At 38.6% G+C, this 19,692-nt stretch overlaps 1 protein-coding gene and 1 long non-coding RNA gene across 15 annotated transcripts in view; one reads left to right on the top strand and one right to left on the bottom strand.

Moving 5' to 3' along the window:
* LOC311430047 overlaps window positions 1-19,692 on the bottom strand; it is a 111,790-nt gene that overhangs the window by 32,051 nt on the left and 60,047 nt on the right. The gene's annotated exons all lie outside the window — the stretch shown is intronic.
* LOC311433935 (proprotein convertase subtilisin/kexin type 6-like) overlaps window positions 1-19,692 on the top strand; it is a 412,148-nt gene that overhangs the window by 388,785 nt on the left and 3,671 nt on the right. For 12 of the 14 annotated variants that reach the window (XR_014691071.1, XR_014691072.1, XR_014691073.1 and 9 more), the window contains one exon: window positions 19,085-19,179. The gene's annotated coding sequence lies outside the window, so the exon portion shown is untranslated. Of the gene's footprint in view, window positions 1-6,668; window positions 6,746-19,084; window positions 19,180-19,692 lie in introns of all 14 variants that reach the window. The other 2 variants (XM_084513685.1, XM_084513680.1) reach the window with 1 other exon arrangement.

The following is a 19,692-nucleotide window of genomic DNA, read 5'->3' as shown; positions in this document are numbered from 1 at the left end:
TGATAACTATGCTTAAAACCCTTTCTCCACAAGAGACGGCCAAAAAAGTAGAGAAGCTTATTTGTGTGTTGCTTCAGAGAGGCCCACTGGGGGCTGAGGTTTCCTTTGGCTTGCTGGGCAGTGAGGAACCTTCTTACACACTGTTGAAAGTTTGTCTGAACCTTGCATACTAATGTGTAAACTTCTCAGAGATGCTCACAAATCTCAGTTTCCTGAAATCTCATATAATGCCAGTTTTCTATTATACAAGGTTGCCTTATAAATGTTTCACAGAGCTCTCCAAGTTTCCAAAAAGAGATACTGCATAATTTATGGGATACTCTGTTCAACATCCAACCCCTATGAAAAAGCTCTGTAGTTTAGGTATGACTTCATATAGCATAGCAAGTCCACCAAAGGCAGAAGAGAGGAGTCATAATAGACTCTTTGTCTGAAACATCAAGGCTTGGGAGATATGAGCTTAATATAGGAAGTTTTCAAGAGCCTGAGGCACAGAAAAAAAGTGGTGTCAAAGGAAGCATGTAGTACGTAGTGGAGTGGAGTTGGTATTACACATAAATAAGAGGAAAGTGTAAGAGTACAAAAGGCTATAATTCCATTGAGCAGCTCTAGTAACAGAAAACAAGCAAACAAACAAACAAACAAAACACTTCACTCACACAAGCCAACACTGAGGATGCCTGGACAGATTCCAGGTAATTTCCATTAGGTTCAGCAAGGGTGCTGGTGTCCATCAGGGCGGCTATCTGTGCAAAGCTGAGCTGTCTGTTATGAGATCACCTGAACCCTTAATGGAATTAGAGCCTTATAATGCTCAGTTGCTTGTTATTTATTTTCTATTTGAATATCAATTAGTTACTGAAACCATATTTGTTTACCTTGAGCAGTCACTTAGTACATATAATGCAATTTATAATTACTCTTTAGTCCCTTGTGCACACTGCCTACCATATCGACCTGTATTGCCTGTTTCTGATATACCCTTAATTATCTGTTTCTTCAACTGTTGCCTCCCAACTTATGCCTAGCTTTCAAGCTAAATGAGAGTGAATTTCTATATTTCTTTCAAGCTTTTAAAGAGTCAATTTCTGTATTTTTTTCTGTGTTTTCTACCCCAGCTATCTCAGTAGTGTCCATGAATGGGAATACAAAGCAGTACAACAATGCTAATATTAAACAAGAGTGATAGCTCAGAATTAAGATATCTGAAGAACACTAAAAATGTAATGTGCAATTTTGTTCACTGACCATACTTCATATAAAATGATGTTGTAAGGCCAATGGTTTAATTACTTGTTGTAAGCCATTCAGAAACATTAATACAGTAAACAGACCTGAAAAGTTCCCTGTTATTATCAACTTCTGTGTTATGTATTGGTAAATACATGTATATCAGAAAGATATGCTCCTCAACCTACCATTAATTTACATATAATGAAAGAAACTTCTTTGAGAAGACCTATTGTTCCAGATCAGGTTGATTTCTACAGTCTCTTAGTATAACTGCATTAACATTTCTTTTGATTAAGAAAGCTGACATTTATTTAATGAAAGGTGGCAGCAGTCCATGGAAAACCAAGGCATTAGTACCATGCTAGTAACCAAGACTGGTCAAGCTAACCTATAAAAACCTTCATTAATTGTAACAGATATCCAAGGTAAGTAAATTGGTTCCATTGAGCATGAAGAAAATTTTCAGATTTTATTGGGATGCAGAAGAAGATATGGATATACTATATTTCCTTTTTTAAGAAAACTACCTTCACTTTGTTTCCCCTTCTCTCCTGGCTCCTTTGCTTCACCAAAATACCAAGGGACGCAAGCCAGCAATTTTCCTACTTTACACTGAATTACAGAAATAACGTGAGAACAAATGCTGAATGAATGGATTTCAAAGTCAGTCATGTTATTATCAGTAGCAAAGGAGATGCTGACCCTTACCTTGCCATTTGTTGTCATTTCTCAGACAATATTGTAGCATTCCCGTATACATTTCTGGGTTCACAAATTGCAGAACAAGATTTGCATCTATGTCAGTAGCACTAAGATTTCACCCCTTTTGTTCACCCAGAATTTTCCTGCTTATTGCACTATCATTTTAGTTCCTGTTACCCATACATTTTTTCACCTTGAAGTGTGTAACAGTTTGGAGTGTCCAGTCCAGTGAAAGCTGCATAAATCAAAATCACAACAGAAGTCAAAAAGAAATCTAGTAGAAAAGAAAGTGCTGAATGTACAGAGCAGTTGCTGTCAATATGCAGATCCTTTCAAGCCCAATTAAAACGTCTTAAAACGTTTTTCTTTAGTCTAATACAAAAGGCTGACCACTTAAATTTAAAAATATTGTCTGCTTGTGCTTAACTTTAAAACTACCAATTGTTAAATAGCCACTTATAACCATTTGAAAATGAGTTTCTATTCATGCTGAATGGAGAATCCTCTTTTTTAGCACTCTATCCACACACTTTTTCCTAAGACTATATAAGATTGAAACTCTTTACTTTAAAAATTTCCTAAGTTTTGTTTAAGCATCCCCTGATATTTGGATCTCAAAGAACCAAACACTACAGAATAACATAAATGTTATGGACATATTACATTTCCAGGTTAAACACTTCATCTGAGGATTCGCAAAATGTCAAAACAGACTAAGAGTAATGGGCAATAAAATTAGACTGTGCCACAATGTGTGTGCAGAAAGGAGAGAAAACAGTTTATTTTGACCTTAATTTTCATATCCCCAACTTCTGAGTACTATTCTGTCACATGCAGGAGAGGCCAAACATATATCTGGTATGGAACTGTGCAGTAAGATCCCCAAATTAAACAATTAAGTAATACAATTAAAAAGCTTTTTTTAATAAAGGTTTAAGAGTAATGAGGCAACAAGGATTCACCGTATGGCAACATTTCATTACGAAACTCAGTTACACAGCAAAACTATCCGTTTTCCCTTGTTGCCTTCCAAGAAAACGCTGTTACTTTCCAAAAGACATTATGCTCAATTAATCCCTAGTGGCATCGAGGGATGCTAGCTGCATGTTCTTCCACCAGGAGCATCCTGTGTACAGCGAAGATGGCAGGCTAATTTACACAGCTACCCTCCAGCAGGGATTTTGCCATTAGACAGGGTCTAACTGCAAACTCTATATTTACCTCTAACCTTCCCTTCCCTCTACACCTTGTGTGCTCCTGAGCCATTTGTTTACATGCAAAATCTGGTAACAGTGCCAGCTATCCTTGCTCTTTAGTCTTTTCTCTTCCCCTCCAGATTCACTTTTTGCTTTTTTCCCAGCCACCTTTGCAAAATCTGCCAAGAAGGAAGGGTAATTAGCCCTTACTGAGCCCCCATTCCTGGGGCTAGGTTATCAAACTGCCTAACTTAAAACTGACTCCAGTATCTCCTTGCTGCATGCAGTCACTTCTGTCTTCTGCCTGAAATATAGACATAAATTTAGCTCAAGAACGCTACAGAGGGGGAGGCTGTCTTTTCATTACATGCTCGATATCCACTATAATGGAACCTGGCTTCTAGTGCAGGGCCTGAAGGCATATCACAATGCAAATAATAGACAATAATGATAATAAAAAAGAAATTTTCATCACAAGAAACTTGATTAGTCTCCTGCATCCCGGGTAAAAGTGTCTATATTTATATAAAGTTTTATAATTTTTTGTCTGTTTTTAAATACAGTGCCAGTAATTCCCTATTTCCCCTGATTTCCATGCAGATATATTTATGTCTCAGCATTCCAGTGAGTTCCCTTAGCTGATGTTTGAAATGCATCTCTCAAATTACTATATCATCCCAAATTTAAGCTTATGGAATCTCCACAGTAACAATTGTATCTGGGTAACAAATTGTTTGTTAAATGGAAATGGAAATGATCAACTACATGGATTATTTCTTGTGATATTCCTGCAATACAATACTTTCATTCACATGCTGTTAAAGACTTACTGTTACATGCAGCAATGTTTTTGAGATGCCCTACAGCTCCCGAAGGTATCATCACAAGAATTAGAGGTCTCAGCGGTTTCTTGATGGGATAGGGTTTAAAGTAATATTTGTATATTACATTCTTGTTTGAACATTACCCCTAATAGCATATCCAGCTACATCTCTTCATCTCTTTTTTTTTCTCTCTTCACTCATACAGAGATTAGGAGAGCCCGCAAGATAAGCAATTAACTTGTGGTAGACTGGTAGTTTTGAGGAATAGATGTTTCAGTCACTCAGAGGACTTCTCTGCATCATCAGCATCAGTCCTATAGCAACTGCAGATGGACAGAAATAGTGAGTTTGGGAGTTAAATTACAGAAACTTTTCTACATGCCACAATGACCAAAATTAATGATATAGGCTTTTATTTTAGTATTTTCTTTATTAATTTCATTCAAGTCCCTCTTTGGTTCCTTTTATACAGTAAGGGTAACAGATTATAGTAAAATAAATAAATAAATAAAAATAATGATAATTTAAGAAAAATCAATAGAAGAGAGTTATATGCCACAATAACTGTCCATACACAGATAGTCAACAGCGTAGCAAGAATATAGATGAGTACCAATTTAATCACTTTCATAGAAGTTTATATGCAGATCTGCCCTAGCTGAATTAAATTTTAAGAATAATTTGGTAAGATTTTTGATGTACTGTTTTTGTTTTGTTGTTTTTTGTTTTGTTTTGTTTTGTTTTGTTTTTTAATGGAAAATGATTCTTTAGGAATTGATTCTCTATTCAATAATATTCAGAGTTACTGTTGTTACTATTTTATGTAGGCTGTTCACTTGGAGCTTCCTAAAATTCATTCACCTGCATGTCCTCATTACTTAGGCTACTGCATCTAGACCATTCCTTGTTGTTGGGAAACAAGTGGTGTTTTGTTTCTTGAGGATGTGGCAGAATGTGGCTGAGTCTGGGATGAAATGGTGAAAAAGTACCATCAAAAAAAAACATTGAGATCATATACAGATATATAAGCTATTCATACATATGCTAATGTACCTATTATCAGCTTAGTGGAAAATCAAGCATGTTTTTATTCTTACTTTATTAGTATGATATTAAAGTATTAAAGTATTTCTTTCAGGGGCTGATGGAAGACCTATCTTTCCTGAATTTTAGTATTAGGGACAAAACTTATCTGAAACAGGAGGATACTTCGCCTTCTCTGAGCTTACCAGCCTTAATTCCCACCATCCTCCCAAAGAAAGTCATTTTTTCTTCTTCCACCTCCTCTACTGTGAACTTGCCCATCTGTTTCTATTTACTACCAGATCCTCCCCTCCCACACTTCCCTTACAGTTGGTGAACTGCACTGCAATCTTCTCCTGCCTCTTCCTCCCCCAGGACTTTGCTCATGGCAGCTCTCTCTCTCCTTTTCTTGAGGACTTGCTTCCCTCAGAGAGGGGGTGTCTTGCCCCAGGCTTGCTGCCCCTGGGGTTCATGAGGCATCCTGCCTTTGGGCTATGAGAGATTCCCAACCCACTGTGATGGCCAACCTTGAAGCTCTGCTGACTCCTTGTCACTCCCTGCCACCCACAGGCTCGAGTCACAGGATGCAGCACACTACAACATACTGCACGTCAAGGAGTCCATGCAGGGGGATGTATGTCAGCAAACAGCTGAGTAATACTGATCTTGCTTTTCTGGGAGGACATCCCACTCTAGGGCACACAGCCACACGTGTGCATGGCACATTTATAGTCAACAGCTCCTTAATGAGTGTGTTGGCTATAGCTGCTCAGAGCAAGATATTGCTTTCTTAAATGTTTATACAATACCTAGTGCAGAGACTCTGAAAAGCTAAGGCTATTCAGCAATAAAAACATTAGTAACAGATAGTGAATGGGAGACTTTGAAAATAAAAGAAGGAGACAAAATAGAAGCTTGCATTTCTTTTTTATTATTTTTTTTCCAAAACAATTAACAGGGGTGTATCAGGAACTTGCATCCTCCCTGTCCTATCATTATATGAGGCTAAGGAAATACTGCCTGAAAGTAAAAGCTGGGCTTTAGAAACTCATGAAAAGAAAATACTTCCCCTCCCCAGCCACAGCATGTAATTAGCCTGTGGCAATAATTGCCCTTGTGTGACACTGAGGCCAAGGGCTCTGTAAGATAGTTATACAGACAGTACAAAATACTTGTAGTTATCTGTTTTATAAGAGGGATATTAATCCCACACTTCAAGCTTTAGGTCAGTCTCTGTTAAAGAACAGGAGGAGACCTGATATGCTGGTACTTTCAGAGAGATTGAATATTAGACCTGCGAGACCTGTGTATGATCCTGTACAGCATTTTCTAAGGGAAAGAAGAGAAAGAGCACAAGACAGAGCAAGACAACAGAAAATAATAACAGGCATTTTTCCAGTTGTACCATTGATGCTACTCGCTGTCACCAAAGCTTCTGAGGTTCTTCTCTTTCTGAAAGAGAGAAAGGAGAAAACAGAAGGCTAGAGAGTCAAGAGGAAAAGACTGGTAGCGGGGAAAAAAATAGAAGAATAAAAAGAGAATAAATGTACGGGAAAGGAAAAGCATAGAGCTGGTGTTTAGGTAAACACTCTTTTACATTGTTCTAGTTTCATATCTCAGTGAGACCCCAGTTTTGTTTTGTTTTGTTTTGTTTTTACTTAAAGACTATGTAATTACCTTTGTTTTACAGAAATAGGTTTTTGAGGATCATATTCTTTGACATGGAAGCTACCTCCATGGTTTACTTATGTGGATATCAAAATATCGGTAAGTCTGATTTTGTTCCTAGTTCTAAGTACAGTAATATTGATTTATTATTACAATTAATCAATCCTAGAAAGGAATGTCCAATAATTAATAATTTGTGAAGAACATATGTATTATAAACACCACTCTTGTGCCAGTTTTAAAAGCAAAATATCAACTTAATAAAAAGACTGTTGGATAAAATATAGTTGAATGGTATCTAGTTGATGCATAAAGTAGTAGGGTTAGCAAGAGATTGATGAACTATTTTGGACAGGATACAAAGCCAAACATTTGTAGAAGGTCTAACAGCTTTGGTTTGGTTTTGCTTTGTCTTTTTCTTCTCGTGTCTTTCAAGGATTCTACAGCTCTGTCTTTGCTCTCCCACCCTCACAAACACACACGCAAAAGAAAAAAAGAAAGAACAACCTGATTTATCCAAAATACTAAGACAAATAATACATTTGAGATTTTACTGACCCTTCTGAGATTGCAACTGAATGTAGTCTTACCTAAAAACCTGAACAACTTCTTGTGAAGTTGATCAGTGTCATTGCATAATGCACATTTGCAGGGGATCTATTCTGAACCACGTGTTAGAGATAGTTCTTTCAAATAGTTCTGGACTCTTCTCAGTTCAAATGAACTTGATATATTTCAGAAATTACTATTTTAAAATAAAGGAGCCTGGAAACAGATTGCATCCCCAGAAATCAAAAGTATTGACTAAAAGAACACTATGTCTACCAATCTAAGTACTGCTCCACTGTGAAATTTTTAGTCTGCATTTTCAGTTTAATTGAGAGCTCACCATTGTTCTTAGGAACATAGTAGGGACATCCAGTGAAACCTTAAAACATGGAAAATTAAGTCTAAGACATAAATATCCCATGTACACGGTAATATCATGTTACTTGAGTTACTTGAGTGTTTCAGAGTTTTTTCTAGATGGTTATTGTGCAAGGCCTGTTGTTCATGCAAGACAGTAATTGCAGCATAAATGAGTAAAGAGTAAATGTATCTTTATTTGGGTTACTCAGCTTTCTATACTACTCTGTGTTTTATGGTTTGTTTTTATTTATTTATTTATGTATTTTTTTTTCCTTTATATTAGCCCCTATTCCATGCCCCAGGGCTTCTTACCAGCTCCTCATTAAGGCATGCACCTTCTTGTGTCTCCCTATCAGCCTCCTGCACTGCAGTGATTAACCCATTATAGTACCAAGTACGATTGTTGCAGCATGTATTCAGATTCATAATACTGTCTCATTGTGAGCCACATTTTAGAATGAATTTTGAAAGAAATGAGAGGTGTGGTGAAATACATCAGTTTTCTACCAAAAATAGATCATGCGATACTGCCCAGATAACTTTCTTTCATAAATAATGGAGTGGATTTTTTTCTTAAGAAAGGAAATACAATAGATCTCAAGTCTGTGGGCATCCATAAATCATGTTATAGTGAGTTGCAGGGAGGAGGGGTATTATTTAAACCTGGGAAAACAGAGATTAGTTAGAAGAATTGTAAGGAACTGACTGAAAAAGAGTTGACCATGGGGTTGTGCTGGAAAAGGACCTACCAAGGTGGACCAAGATTAGTAGTGGTGTCCTACACAGGACTGGTCTTTTTGTATAGTCATGTTTTTATTAATAACCGTGGTACAGGAAAGAAACCATGCATTAATTAAATATGCTGATTACACAAAGCTAAGAAGAACTAACAATATAGGGAAGGGAAGGGAAGGGAAGGGAAGGGAAGGGAAGGGAAGGGAAGGGAAGGGAAGGGAAGGGAAGGGAAGGGAAGGGAAGGGAAGGGAAGGGAAGGGAAGGGAAGGGAAGGGAAGGGAAGGGAAGGGAAGGGAAGGGAAGGGAAGGGAAGGGAAGGGAAGGGAAGGGAAGGGAAGGGAAGGGAAGGGAAGGGAAGGGAAGGGAAGGGAAGGGAAGGGAAGGGAAGGGAAGGGAAGGGAAGGGAAGGGAAGGGAAGGGAAGGGAAGGGAAGGGAAGGGAAGGGAAGGGAAGGGAAGGGAAGGGAAGGGAAGGGAAGGGAAGCTTGAGGTCTAAGAAAAAAAAATGAAGTGGTGTTTATACATCTAGTTTAGGTGGTTGACTAAAAGAAGAGGTATAATTTATGTACTTAAACAATGTCATAGAGTCATAGAATCATAGAATTATTAAGGTTGGAAAAGCCCTCCAAGATCATCTGGACCAACCATCTGGTATAACCAATGTCACCCACTAAACCATGTTACTAAGCACCAGGTCCAACCTTTCTTTAAACACCCCTAGCAACAGTGATGCCACGACCTCCCTGGGCAACCCATCCCAATGCCCGACTGTTCTTCCTGAGAATAAATGTCTCCTAATTTCCAACCTGAACCTCCCCTGGTGCAACTTGAGGTTATTTCCTCTAGTCCTATCACTAGTTATCTGCAAGAGGAAGACAAACCCCAGCTCCCCACACCTTCCTTTCAGGTAGCTGTGGAGAGCAATAAGGTCTCCCCTGAGCCTTCTCTTCTCTAAAGAACTCTAGTTCCCTTAGCCACTCCTCACAGAACTTGTGTTCCGGGCCCTTTACCAGCTTCATAGCCTTTCTCTGGACACGCTCCATGGTCTTGATGTTTGTTTTTTTTGTAGTGAGGGGCCCAAAAGTGAACACTTTACTCGAGGTGTGGCCTCACCAGAGCAGAGTACCAGGGGGACAATCACCTCCCTAGTTCTGCTGGCTACATTATTCCTGCTACAAGCCAGGATGCCACTGGCCTTCTTGGCCTCCGAGGCACACTGCCAGCTCATGTTCAGGTGAGCGTCTGTCAGCTCCCCCAGATCCTTTTCCTCTGCACAGCTTTCTGTTCGCTCTCTCCCAAGCCTGTAGCATGGGTTGTTGTGGCCAAAGTGCATGACCCTGCACTGAGCCATGTTGAACCTCATCCCACTGACCTCTGCCCATCAATGCAACCTGTCTATGTCCCTCTGCAGGGCCTTGCTACCCTCTGGCAGATCAACACTTCCCCCCAGCTTGGAGTCATCAGCAAACTTACTGAAGATGCATTTGATTCCCACATCCAAATCATCAATAAAGATATTAAAGAGCATGGGTTCCAACACTGACCCCTGGGAAAAATATAGATTTTTCCATATTTAACACTTCCCGTTAACGAAATATGCCTATGAGCTTTAGATGAAACAAAAGTGTGATGAGGGATAGTTATCTAGCAATATTATTGTGTTGATTTTTTTGTTTGTTTGTTTCTTTGTTTGTTTGTTTCATTGAATGTTATTTTTCTAGGCAAAGTACAGGCAACCAATGTACAACTTCAGTCACCAATGTGTGAGAAAATAAAATCAAAGTGGGACAAGCTCAAAGGTTTATTGGGATGAGAAGGAAACGATATCTGATAAGGGAGAGTAGAAGTATTTCACTCTCCCTTAGTATTATTAAGTATTATTCACATGAACAAAACCAAGATGGAGACAGAACATAATTGTTGTCTATAAATATACAAGGAGTCAGAACAGCTATTTAAAGGATAATGTTGACATAAGAGTAAATGGTTATAAGATGGCCATGAATAAACTTAAACAGGAAATTAGGAGGAAGTACTGGAACAAAATCCTTGAGCAGCCCTCCAACAGAAGAAGGGGAAGCAAGAAACTTAGCTGGTCCCAATGTGAAACTTGAGCACTTCATGAAACCAATTATGTGATGTGTGGATGACAGCAAAAGCTGGGCCTTGAACTTGATTCAGGAGGTTCTTTTAAATCCTATTTCCTACTTTTCCAGGGGAAGCTGATTTAAATCTTCAGCAAGAGATGTTTTAGATGTTGATAACAATAATTAATACCTTATATTCCAGTAATACCCTAAATCCAAAGACCACAAAGTACATTGAACACATCTGGGAATTAAACATCTAAATATCCACCTGTGTTTTTACTATTATTTTGCAGCTAGGAAATTAGGATGCCCTGAGCAACTTGTTTTAGATCACTTGGAAAAATCTGTAAAAATGAAGAATAGACCTCACGGGTTCTTAAACCCTAGGTTTAAGAATAAACCTATAGTTCTGAAAATTGTCATCATGTTTTCAAGGATTTTTAATTTTATGAATTGTGTACAATTGCTCGTACAAAGCTATAAGCCATATGCTGCTTAGCTTAAAATGTCAATGAACGAGTCAGCAACAACAAGAAAATGAAGGTGTTTGTGAATGTTGCATTTAAAAAGCATTTAGAAAAATGAGAGTGGTCCTCCAAAGATGTATGCATCTTCAAACTCAGAACAATGCAGTATTTCACAGACATTAAGCAACGTGTCACGTAGCTACAAACAAGAATCATATAGCTTGAAAGAATGTTGATTTCCTCTTGGGGAGTTGGAGCTGCACCACTTCTTTGTGTGTTTATTCCCTCTCTGACTTCCACTGGGAAAGGTGCCAGAGGTGGCAAGGAACAGAGAGCAGCCGATCTGGCTCTGCTCCCTGCCCTGAAACCCTTTCCTCTCAGACCTGCAGAACCCTAGCCATACTTAGCTGGTATGCAGACAGCCATCCAACATACAGAGAAGACTGAACATGCTGTTTTGGATCTTTTCTGAGGACTTAAAGCCCTCTGCCTTGCCCCCAATCTTCCATCCCCATCCAGGAGTGTGAGTAAGTTCCTAAGTCCCTCTGGTTTCATACGTGCCATAGGGCTGCTTGCACTATTCCAATCCCTAATAACAAAGCACTGTATAGAATCTAGAATCATGGACTGGTTGGGGTTGGAAGAGACCTTTAAAGACCATCTACTACAACCCCCTGGATGGGCCAGGATGTCTTTCACTAGAGCAGGTTGCTCAAGCCCTATCCAACTTAATGGTTGATACAGAGATTCATTCAAAGGAAGAGATGATTTGTGCAGTTCCTACATAACAACACCCTCCAGCTGTTTTCAGTGCTGTGTCAGATGTTGGGTATGTTCCCTCAACAGAACAGAAAGGCCACTGGCTTCTGTTCCTTCAAGTTCCTCCCCCTTTCCTCCCTCTACCAAGATACTTACAAACCCTGAGCAAAGTGAGCCAGATGGGCTCCTGTGCCTGTCTAGAGCCATACCCCAAAAGTACAGGCTGTGCCCACAAAAATATATATTCAAGTCAAGGAAAACAGCATATGGGTAGAAGCTGGATCCAGCTGTGTGTATATCCTGTTAAAAGCAGGTGCTTGAAACAAGATCAAATACCTGCCCAGGTTAAATCAGTTTTAAGGATGAAGACTACTGTCTGGTGAATCTGGGAGTGGCAAGTACTGTCAGGATGGGGGCAAGGAGGAATGGGAAAAGGATACAGGGGATTTGTCAGCTACCCAAGCCTTCTCCAAAGTCTGAGTCAGAGCCCAAGGAAAACTACAGGTGATGGATAATTCATATCAAGAAACTATTTTCTAGGTTGCTAAAATTTATGTATGCTTCTTGGAAAAGATAACTGTGTGCAGGACCAATAGTTAGATTGCTCACACCAAAGACATGCTGCTGGCTTTCCTGGACCATAATCTCTGCAGTGGACAGAATACTGAGCATTGCCTCCCAGGATGCAAAACAATGGATCCCTGGTCCTTATAATACCATACACATAATAAATAAATCATAATAATTAATTCCCATACACAAAAAGACCAGATTCTGCCCATAAAAATATATGCTCTGTTTAAGTCAGAGGAAATTGCACGTGTGAGGCTGAGCACAGAAGCTGGCTCTAAGCCCACTCATAACTAAGCCATGCATGTGAGGACAGAATAGAGCCCATTGTCTCTTGAGAGCTTTTTAAATTTTCTTTGTTGTTTTCTAGGACGTGAATTACATAAACTGGAAAATATAATTTTTCTCCAATGTTATGTGTCTCTCATGGGCAATTATTTATTTATTTAAAAATAATTTAATAAATGTTTTACCCCCGGCTGTAGAAATTGGTGAAAGGACGATGCATGCCTACAGTCTCTTCTTATAAATCTACTCTATGAAAGAAGCCACCTGATGCAAATGCCCAGGGTAACTTTTGATCAAGTTCTGTCCCAAATCATTTCTTCTGAGGCAAGGGGTGAAGGGCTTCCTCCCTCAAGTTCCAACAAAGACTTAACAAGGCCTCATGTAGTGACTAGAAGACAGACTGCCCTAGAAAATAGATAAAGCAGAAAAAATGTCCTTTCTGGTTTTCCTCAGGTTACAATATGATTTTACTGGCCTTCCCTTGGCTTCTGCCACTGCCCCTTTTTAAAGGTCTTCAGAAGAGCAGAGTGAGATGAAAATTAATGTGGTTTCCAACCCCATTAACTTTAAACCTCTTCTTCCACAGAATTTTAGCATAATTGTCCCCATCTATCCCAATACTTTATCTCCTCTCCCTGTCTCCCCAGAAGAGCTTTACAGAAACATAGACAGAAGAAAAGTCACACAAAGGCTTGTTTCCCTACTTTTCTAGAGAAAGATGATAGTGTGAGAAGGGTGTTTAGTCCCAAATCTCCTTCCTGCTGCTTCTGCCCTGGGACACACTGGCATATCATCTCAGACCAAAGTTTTTAGAAAGATCTGTATTTATTTTTGCCTGGAGACTCTGCCTTGGTTCTAGATAAGGCTCCTAAATTCTGAATCTAAACCTAAATATAAACTGAAAAAGGAGCCATCTGGTAAACTTGGGGAGTTATCTGTCCAGCTAAAGCAATGTGGGGCCAAGGAAACTCAACAGACGGTCTTCTAGTCACTGGCCCTGTCTCCTTCTCTCACAGCATCACTAACCATCTGAAAGGGCTCTGTTAAACACACAGAGCTGAGACACTAAAAATGAAGCCACGGCCTGTGTTAACAATCTTCATCTGTCCATTCTCTCATGTCCAAAACCCAAATATCAAAAATAAAGGTGTGTTAATTTTGGTTTCAAGCCAGCTTGGGGAGTGCAGAAAACAATTCAAAAATGTGAGAAAATCTGCAGAAATAGGGGTATGGGGGGGGAGAAAGGAAAAAAAAAAAAAAAAAAGCTGATGATGAGCTGATAATACATGACATAAAGGTATTTTGCCACCATTTAATAATACTTTGGAGGGAAGGAAATGTTGAAAGAGTAGTTGTTTACTTATTATTTTCAACTTCAGCATTCATTTGATACGTATTAGAAGGCTGAAATGCAACCACATTAGTGGTTAGGAGGTGCGCTTCGCTGTGAGCTTGTGGGAGGTCTTGTGCTTGAAGACACTGAAGTATTTTGCTTTTAAATGCTCTTTGCTTTAAAAGAAAAAAAAAAAAAAAAAAGAGTTATGGGATTTGATTAAATTGGTGGTCTGCTGGCTTTTTTCAGTCAGAAGTTACATGTAAGCTGTCTCCTCTCCTCTCCTCTTCTCTCCCTCTCGCTCCTTCTTTTCCCCCACAGAAGGTTTTGCTAGGCATGTACATCCATTTCAGAATCTAATCATAGCCAACTTAAATCTTTCCAACATTACCCACATTAGTAATTGCAAAATAATAAACATGACAAAATTCAGATTAATAGGGCATCCTGCGTAACTCCTATTGCGGAGAGAGCCCTCTGGAATTCTAAGCATAATAGGTCTGTGTTTATTTCTCAACCGACGGCATAATGTGACTGATTTACAAGAGTTTAACTCAAGTGTTAATCTGACAGTGACGAAGAGCTTCTCAGTGGCAGAATCACTTACACTATCATATTAGTTGCCTCCTCTATTAAAGCAGTGTGGTCGATAATTGGAATGCTTTTATGTCTAGTGGTTCTGACAAGGCTCTCTTTAGGTCACATATGGGCGGTCTAGCTCACTGCACAGCTGAACAGTGGCAAATGATTTAAACTGAGAAAGTATTGTTCTCCTCGTATTATGGAGCAAGGGCAGTTCAAGGAAAGTAAGGCTCTGCACCGGCTACCTGCTGGTGTGTAGTAAAATAAGATGGACATGATACTGGGTCGGGAGTACAATTAAATCTATTTTGCACCAATGTGTTGGTGGACAGATGAGTTTCCACATGGCAGAGCTTTATGATCTTTAAGGTAGACTGAACTAATAGATTGGTGTGGAGCGCACTGAAGTTACTAAGGATGAGAAAGCAAGCAGCAGTACATTTGAACTACAGGTTTCTCATATGCTCCACGTCATGCTGAGTTTTTATAGCTCCTGGCTTTCAAAAAGCCTGTTTCAAAGAGGTTTGCGCTAGACTGGGCATGCAGTTTTGCTCTGCAGATATTGTCGCTACCGATTTAGTGGAATGCAATTAGGAAGCCTAAATTAAGTGGTAATGGAGAACCAGCTCTTGAAACTGGGGTTTCCACGGCAACCACTGCTTACAATACAGCCTTCAGTTAGTTTTCCCACTTTATCTGCAAAATGCACAATTGAGCTTTAAAACAGCTTTGTGCTGAAAAGCGCACTGTAAACAACTGTTTGCAATGAGAGTTTTACACTGTCTTTAAATACAACAAGCTATCAAATAAAATTTACTTGTCCACACTAATAAAATAAAAAAATAAAAAAATCCATGCAGTACAAAACACTAAAGGGTCCAGAAACTTATTATTCATTCTCGAAATGTATATATAATACAAAAATTCAAGATCTTGTGGATCCTCAATTCTTCTTTTAAGTCTTATCATTATTCCTCAATTTTAAGTCACATAATCCCATATCTCTCAGTAGTGAGAAGAACTGAGCATTTTGGTACAAATACTGTATTTATCGCAATACTAATGCTATATAGCTATAAAGTGCTTTTTTTTGTCTAATATGAACTAATAAATGTGCATATTCATCAGTCTTTCTTTTACATCTAGTAATCTTTTATGGATTTTTTTAATTGCCTTTATAATGTATTATTATATACTTCATAAATGTTCATATTTTGCAACAAAGTAACACTGTTCCATTTCTGAACTGCTTAATATTCTTGATTCTTTTAGAATCATATCCCAACTTTTGCATCTTTTCAACTATAACCTTTATAGTTGAAAATATAATATAACCTTATATTAAATATGTGTAAAAAAAACAGGAAAGTGAAAAGGATGATGCTAAGGTCACGTGTGAAATTTGTATTGACTGCCCTTTCCATGATAACCCCATCAAACTGAATCTCTAGGCTGAAATTACTTATTTGCATCCAGTTGTTTCAGCTCTGTTATACAATCACTAGTCTTGGATGAATAGTGTCAGGTGACTTGTAAGAGTTGAGGTCTTGGTGAATTTTAATAGTCTTCTTTTTTCCCTTTTATACTTTTTTGTTTTCATCAGGATAAAATCTCAGAGAAAATATTGTGTAAACATCACCAGGATAAGTTCAGAAGACACATCATGTAATTTTGATTTTTGACCTGTCAGGGTAATCTTTTAAGGTAGTGTTCCTTAGGAAAAAAAAAAAAAAAATCATACAGCTAGTCAAAACACACCTAATTTGTGTCTCAGCTGAAGTACAGCAACCCAAGCACCTCACAGTGCTTCAAGGCTGATGCACTTGTGAGTGTGTGTGTGTTATAGCAACCATGCTGGGTTGATGAAGGGAGAGAGAAAGAGAGAGGGAAAGGATGGTAAGCTAGGGTGGTGGTAGGGGGAGGGACTGGGGGGCTGTGGATGCCTTCCCTAAGGAACCTTATGGTCAGAGGACTGCATCTCAGCATCCACAGTCACATATAAATCTGGATTTGATATAGTCTCTGCAGACTTTGAACATGCCAGGCAGGGAAGCTTGCCCTTCACAGTACGGGTGCTCTTTCAGTTGTGCTGATCAGGCTGTGTGTATTCTGATCTGCTCAAAACAGTCTTTTGAGCACTAACCAAAACCAGAATGGGGATAGGAGGGCTCATTGCAAAGTTCACATCTCCTCCAGTGTGTGCCGGTGCTAATGGGAGCTTCTCCCATGATGGGTAGGTCATAAAACACGCAGCTGTAGAGATTGTGCAGGGTGAGCAAATCAAAGAACTTAGCTATAAAAGTGATGTGTGTGCCAATATTATTTAATATTAACTTGTGAAAATTGTTGAAGAAACACATCTTTGCCATATATCAGAATTGGCTCTAAAGCTGAATCAACGGATTAATAGGGTTATTTGTAATGATATTGTCCTCATAAAGGCTTTATTATTTAGGAATCAGAGTTTGAAATTGTAATTTCTTTAATGATTTTTCATCACATAAATTAGCCTGCCTCAACTACTCCGTCTAGAAGGCATGGGGAGAGGTTGAGCTGGTTCCCTTCTTCATTCTTACACAAAATCTGCTCATTTGGACTGATCCCAAATTTTAAAGAAACAAGTTCCTGGAAGAAACACAGAATGCCAGCGTGCACAAGACTTTCACAGGGCATCTCGTTTCAACACTGACTGCCTGCATTTTATCGGAGTACTAAAGGACACATTGAAATTATTTTGTTCTGGCACCAGTGCGCATTGTGATGTGTATGCATTCAATTGCACTTGACAAATCTTTGGGGCAAACAAAGTGGTCTAATGTAAGGAAATATCTCAGCATATTCCAAAATGACATTTTTAGACCAAACATGTGTTCAATTGATTTGCCTTCTCCAGAGATCACTTTTGAATCCAGGCCAGTGATAAGTATGGGAGAAGCCTCTTGCTGAAGGCCAGGCAGGTCAGCGGCGCTTCCGCTGGTATTTCCTGCGTCGCTGAGTCCTGCACCTCACTGTACAAATAGCTCCACATGGCATCCTGAGAGCGTGCCAGGGAATTTTGTGATCACATGCCAAGCCGAGTTGTCAGGTTCCACTCCACTGCTGCGTGTGTATGTGTGTGCTCATATGTGCGTGTGGCTGGAGCTAACTTCAGACTGAGTAATTACCATAATCCAAACAGGGCCTTTACCATCTTATTTGCATTCAGCCAGCAGTGCTGTTTTTATCAGCACCACTACTGAATTGTTGCAAAGTTTTAATTATCTTGACAACTCTCCTTTTTTCCTTCATTTCCTTTTATTTTTTTCCTTCCCCCTTGGGTGGTGTCAGGATTTCAGTGATCATCCCCCTATGGCAGCAATCAGATTTCTGCAATAGGAGGTTTTCTCCCTTTTTCTTCTCCTAGTAGTAATTTAGGGTATCCCACCTCAAAGACTGCTCAGAGTGGGGACAGAAGTGGAGGAAGGTTGTCTTTATTAATTAATCCATAATATTTTTCTCAGTAAAAGTCATTCTAAATGCCTTTTTTTTTTAATTCTATTTGAAGCCCTGGTGTAACTTTACACATATGTGTAGTCTTGCTGAACTGAAAGAAACTATTTCCTATGCAGAAAGCTACTCCCTTGCATAAATGTTTGCCAGACTAGAGCTTTAGTTGTCATGTTTTCTGTATTTCCATAATCTTTTGATTTAGGATTAGTATAAAATGTATCATGTCACTTATATTTGCTCTCTCTCAAACACTGCTTTTTCAGTATTTGAATGCTAAGTTAGACAAATTCAACCTTGAAATAAGACACCATTTCCTATCAGTAAGGGTAATTAAACATTGGAAGAGCTTACCCGGGGAGGAGGTGGACTTACTGTAGCTTGGAGTCTTTAAAATGAGATTAGATACCTTTCTGAAAGACAAGATTTAATCCAGCTTCTGGGGAAATATTCTAGTGTATGTGCATGGGAGGTCAAAGAAGTCTCTTTCAATGTCGGGCTAGAAATCTGAGTTTGGATGTATTTCAGTTCAGATGGAAAGATAAGTTATAATGTCTACACGCAGGAACTGTCTTTTGGGAATACTGTGAAATATTTTTCCAAATTGTGTATTGTCAGCTACAGACAATAAGGTTTTGTTCATTACATTTTGCATTGCCTGTTTTAAGTAGTTGAAAATTGCAAAGGACAATACAGATAAGATACATTAGTATGAGACTGTTGTGGTAGAATAGAAGGCCTTAAAGCCTAAAGATCTGTGCCCTGAACAAATGCAAAACTAGTCTGTTGTTTTTTAAGGTTCAATAGATATCTTAAAAATAAATAACATTAATATTTGTCTAAATCTATAATATAATTGTATTTAGCTATTCCTCTTTTACAAGCTTTATGCATTAGATTGCATATAATTGTTGTCCAGCGGTTGTTAGACATTTGTTTTGCTATAGTTTGGCCTTATGCACACCTTATCCTTGTTTTCCCTTTAAAGGGGAAAAAAAAAAAAAAAAAAAAAAAAAAAGAACCATTAGGGATTTCTCTTTAAATCCAGCAATCTATGCATACTACTACGAATCAATGCTCTGTAAGCTGTCTGGTGTTCTGCAATAAATTCTAGCTTTTATAGACTTTTGCTGGGCCAGGTAGCTGCTAATGCCATAGAAATTGATTATTTGTGGTGTTCTTATCACTGCTTAAAATATCTAATTGCTTTTTCTCCACAGATTTGGATTTGGCTTGCTTGATGCTGGACGATTAATGAAGGAAGCCCTAACTGGACAAATGTTGGTCTCCTGAGACAATGTGTTGTTGATAACAGGTCTGATTTGAGCAAGTCTAGTCAAATTCAATTTTCATACTATTTAAAGAAACACACAACACACTCCACTGAGTTTGGGGATGGTTTGTTTTTTTGTTTTTTTTTGTTTGTTTGTTTGTTTTTTCAAATCTGTTTTGCTACCAAAGTTTATTCCCATTAAGTATTAAGCTTTGCAAAGCACCAAAGACTCATATCTGTCAGTTGCAGAGACATATTTTGCTTCAATTTAGTAAGCTTTGCTCAAAATTTGTCTTTATTCTTTCACACGTGCAGACTGGGCTAAGTAATTCATCACTGTATGACTGTGCCTGTGGAGGAATTATTGCACTCTGATTATTTTGAACCCTAAAATTATTGATTGAAGTAAAGAAGAGACAAAAAGGTCTTGCAATCAGTTCTCAATCTAGCAAGATTCTCAACCTTCTTTAATGGCAGATAATCCTTAGACTAAAAGTTTATGCAGTTACTTCTCCTGTATGATTTTTTTGCTTAGCTGTATCTGTGTTATTAATT

Source organism: Aythya ferina (assembly GCF_964211825.1).
Source record: "Aythya ferina genome assembly, chromosome: 1".
Classification (NCBI taxonomy): Eukaryota; Metazoa; Chordata; class Aves; order Anseriformes; family Anatidae; genus Aythya; species Aythya ferina.
The sequence above is the reverse complement of the archived record's forward strand: the minus strand, read 5'-3'. Positions and strand labels throughout refer to the sequence as shown.